At 44.3% G+C, this 5,000-nt stretch overlaps 1 protein-coding gene across 1 annotated transcript in view; it reads left to right on the plus strand.

The window, feature by feature from the left end:
- LOC113816496 (RNA-binding protein 1) overlaps positions 1-1,106 on the plus strand; it is a gene marked incomplete at its 5' end in the record, with an annotated part of 1,864 nt that extends 758 nt beyond the window's left edge. The window contains 1 exon segment of the mRNA XM_070119408.1: positions 1-1,106. This exon segment is cut by the window's left edge and continues 300 nt beyond it.
- Between the last annotated feature and the right edge of the window lie 3,894 nt (positions 1,107-5,000).

Here is a 5,000-nt window from a genome sequence, read left to right on the forward strand (position 1 = left end):
TGATGCTGAAAATTTCATTTCTCAAATGTTCACATTTTTCTTCAATATGGAATTGATATCCAGAGTTTTTTAAATGCTTGTGTGAATGTGAATGGAATGAATGAATGTTTGTGTATGTATGCAAGTCACACCTATACCTTTCACACAATTTTCTTTTTAAACTCATTACTTACAAAATAACTAGAAAGGTATAGGAGATTCCAATTTAGATTAAGGATACCTGAACAAATAAAGTTTCACAATTAAAAGTGTTTATTTATCATGGGTGTAATTTTTGTGCTAAGCATTATTTCCTGTCAATCCTCAAAATTTTGTCAGAATTTGAAAACATGCATCCAGTTAAGAAGCTAAACTTCAAGATTGTAAAGATGTATTAACAGTAGGATATACAACTTTGTAGTTTCACAAGATCCATTATTTTGTATTAATCTTATTAAAAAGGATATGAATATCATTCCCCATTCTTACCCTGTTTATCTCCTGGAAGATTAAGTACTGGTCAGTATCATGAGCGTTGCTACACCTTAACATACTGTGCCACACCCCCATGCTTCCATCCATGTTTCATGACTTGACATTTGGTAAATCACAAACATCTAATGACATTTGTTTCACTACTGTGGTAATTTGTATTATGGTCTCCATTGTATTACTCGAAGTAATGAAAAGTATTCTTAATGACAGTTGAAGCTGTATATATTGATATTGATGCACCATGTACATTGATAACAAAGTTTTGTAAAACAAATTCAGTTGCCCTTGGTTATATGCAGTGTATGTTTATGATAACATGGATGGAATACAATGAAGTATTTTTCATATTTTCACATGGAAAAAGGAAACCACAATATGTAGAAACTATAAAATTCTTTTCATTATTAATGCAAGCACCTGTTTATTTTTAAAAACTTATCTTGGAGGTCTCAAATCTGTAGTTGGTAACAGGGGTGTAGTACATAACTATGAATCATCATTCTTTCATTTATTGTTTGTAATTTCATACTTCATTATAAACCAACTTAATAGCACTGCATCGGTCTCATCTACATGACTTTGTAATATAATTGCTATAAAATTATTCTAGAATAATTAAACCGTAATCATGAGTTGTCCTTACTTTCTCCGCAACTGCACTGGTCTCAAAAGCAACTAATAACATTGTGTTAACATGGGAATAATTAGTCATGGCTTTCTGTTTCACGAAAATGGATAGGAAATTTGTTTTCAGAAGAACAAGTATAATTATAAAAGTGAATAAGGATGATCAGAAAACCTACGAAAAAAATATTCTTACCACTTAGAAAATCAGTTTCTATGTAATTGAAAATAGATTGGCATGAATGTTTAAATTTTAAGGTCCGTCTACATGGTGTACCACAAGCCATTCCCCAGTCCCTTGCTCACTGTTGTATGGTCTTAGAAGACAGAGCTCTCCCAATACTTTGCTCTTTGTTGTTGTGGGAGGGCTTAGGAGACAAACTGAGGCCCGATGTAGGGGATCACCCTACCTTGGGCCTCGTCCCTTGCCTCAACGAATTTTTCTTGGTCTTGTCATCTCTCCTTTCTTCCTATCTTCTCCATCCCCTTCTATCCCATTCCTAAGGTGTGAGAGCTGTGCTGAAAGGAAAGGCTGGCTTTGTCAGTCATGAAAGGCCCCCAAGAGCTATGGGCACAGTATCCCCCTTGGTCAATTGCCTAGCCCTCACCCCTTATGGGGCCCTGAGGGGTAGACCGTTTCTTTTCCCCATTTTATTCAAACTCAACATAGCCAATAATGAAGATTCTTTCCCCTTAATTAGCTAGCCTATCTTAATTTGAATTTGATGGTTTTCCAACCCCTGTCCCTCCTTAGACCGAGGCTCAGACCACTGATACCCCTGACCACCCTCTCTTTGACGCTTACAACTCTATCAATTCCAAAACACCCACCAAGGTTATTACTCAACCCCCAGAAAGCACCCCTTCATCTCTCCCAACATTTTCCACTCCGTCTCCTACTGCAAAGTCCTCTTCAGTGTCTAAGGATAAGTCCGATATGCGAAGCTGAGCCTCGCCTGGGCTATGAAGGGAGCCCGGCCTGTGCTGACAAATGTCGACTTGGTCAACTTGTCAGCTAGTGCTGATGCGACAGAGCTTAGTCCTTACCCACCCTGGTGCCCAGCCAAGCAGTAACCTCCGGGCAACAATGGCAACTTCTCGTGCCTGGACAGGGCGCAAACCGCCTACCGCTTGGATGAAGGGCTGACACATTTTGCATGGTCTTTTCTCCTTCCTGCTGTTTCGTTTCCGTCCCTTCTCCTACCCCTTCTACTATCCACTTCTAAGGTATAAGAGCCATGCTGAAAGGATGAAAGGCTGACTTGGTGCCAGTCCAGAATGGCCCGAGGGAATCATGGGCACGGTATTCCCCTGTTGTAGTTGTCTAGCCCATACCCCTGAAGGGGGCCCTGAGGGGTAGACTGTTTATTTCCCCAACATAGCCAAGGTTTTCCATGGCCAGTAATGAAGACGTAATGCCCTTATTAGGGGCAATGAGGCTTGCCCCTTCATCAAATATCCCCACCAATTCAAACTCTCCCGGTTCCCCGACTCCAGGCTCTTTGATCATGACTCTGAACACTGCAACTACTACCCACTTCTCAATGCCTACTAGTACATTATCCACCCAAGTCGAGACTCGGTCTCCAGGAGACATTCGTATTCATAACTTCCTCAACTTTTTCACATCTACCTCCACAACCTTCTTCATCAATCACCCCATCCTCCCTTATTACTACCTTACAGCCGTATTCTCCATCTCCGTAATGCTACCCCCCTCAACAATACTCCCTCTTCCATACGTCCCCGTCCTTGGACCACCAGCTAACGCACTCCTCTTTCAGCAATCTCCAAAAACAAGTAGGCAGAGTCCCTTTCGGTACCCGACCAGATCATTCCCATCTCGTTTCACTTACATCTCAAACCCAAGCTAAAGCATTAACAAATCCAACTGATATCTCTGACAACCTCATTTCTGCAGAACTTCATCCAACCCTTAATACTTGTACCGGAACTGTCTTCGTCTTCCCAGCAAATTGCCCTATCGATACCAAAGATTGGTCTGATTGTGGAGACTTACTCGCCTGCTTCAAGGACCGTGATGTGATATCAGTCCAGTGCTACTCCATTCCTCCTAGAGGTCATTGTAAGAACCACACCAATACTACCAAAATTCCTTTCATAGACATGACCTTTCCTTTAAAATCTATATTGGTGAAGGATCCCTCCGTGTTCGACCATACCAACCTTCACCACGTCAGTGTCAAAACTGTTGGCGTCTAGGACATCCTGACGTTCCACAGCCTGATACCCCCTATGTGCCCAACCTGGTTATAACCCCTATACCCCTTCTTCCGACTCCTTCCCAACATAGCCTACCCCCCTCAGATATTGATCCTCTTCTTAGTCATATTCCCCGTACACCCCTTCCCCCCCCCCCCCAATCCCTTCCCCGTTGTTGTCGTGGGGGGCTTAGGAGACGGAGACGGAGACTGAGACCCAATGCAGGGATCTATTTATTTCCCCTACATAATCAAGGATTCCCATGGCCAGTAATGAAGTAATACCCATATTAGAGGCAATGAGTCTTGCCCCTTCATCAAATAGCCCCGCCAATTCAAACTCTACCGGCTCCCCGTCCCCAGGCTCTCTTTTGACCCCCTCCCCGTCAATGTCAAAACTGTCAGCGATTTGGACATCCTGCCAAACACTGCCGCTCCATAGACCGATGCCACCTATGTGCCCAACTCGGTCACAACAGATCAAACTGCCCTGCACAAACACACACGTGCTAACTGCGGCGGCCCCCATAATGTATTTCATAGAGGCTGTCCCCCTTACAAGTTCGAGTCTGAGGTAGCAACTCTCGGATACAAAAATGGCCTCACTCTACGTGAAGCCAAACAAGAAGCACGCCGACAAGGTTTCTCTTATACTCCCTACTCTAGTAATGTCGCTCGCTCTGCCCCTCCCCGCCACCTCAAGACGTTCCTACACCCTCCCTTATACCTACTTACTTCCCCACTTCCACTTCTACATTCTACCTCCCCCATTCAAATTCTTTTGCCACTCTAAATCCAGACACCCCAATCTCGACTACAGCTCCAATCTCAACTACAGCCCTAACACCGTCCCTTCTCCCTCCCCGCACTACACGCAGCAGACAGACTAAACGTCCCCTCCCTTTCTTCCCCTACTACACACTCACCTCCACCAACCTTTGCCTTTACTCCTCAGACACCAGTCTCCTCTTCCCACCTCAAGAAAACCTTTGTCTCACAAAACTCTCCAACCAATTCCACTGCAGAAACTATGGAAGATATCCAAAACTATATGCTTGAGACACAAAATTCCACAACTACTGCTCCCTCCACACTCGAAGTGACTGCCGATATCCACCCCCTCCAGCTCATATTCCCCCTACACCCCTCCCACCTACTCCCTCTCAACACAACCTTCTTTTTCTTCTTTAAGCTTGTCCCGTTTACATTACAGGGTCGCTGCAGCTATCCTCTTCCAGGTTTCCCGGTCCAGTGCGTCTTCCTCTGTTGCTTCTATCTCTTCCAGGTCTTTTCTCAGGCAGTCCATCTATCTCAATTTCGGCCTTCCTCTTCGTCTTCTTGCTGGTGGTGCCATCTCTAGCACTCTGCGCCCAGCATACTCCTCGTCTCTTCTTTTCACATGACCAAACCACTTTAGTCGGGCTTTCCTGAACTGTTCCGTAATGTGCGTGATTCTCAATTTTCCTCGAATCACTTCGTTCCTCACGTGATCTTTCAGTGTGTGGCCACATGCCCATCTGCACATTTTCATTTCTGCCACTTCTAGTCTCTTGGTGTTACGGGCACTCAGGGGTACCGTTTCCATACCAAATAGCATCGCTGGTTGGATTACCAACATGTGGATCCTGCCTTTCACCTTCGATGGTATACTTTTGTCGCAGAGGATACCAGACATCATCT

This window comes from Penaeus vannamei, unplaced genomic scaffold (assembly GCF_042767895.1).
Source record: "Penaeus vannamei isolate JL-2024 unplaced genomic scaffold, ASM4276789v1 unanchor171, whole genome shotgun sequence".
Classification (NCBI taxonomy): Eukaryota; Metazoa; Arthropoda; class Malacostraca; order Decapoda; family Penaeidae; genus Penaeus; species Penaeus vannamei.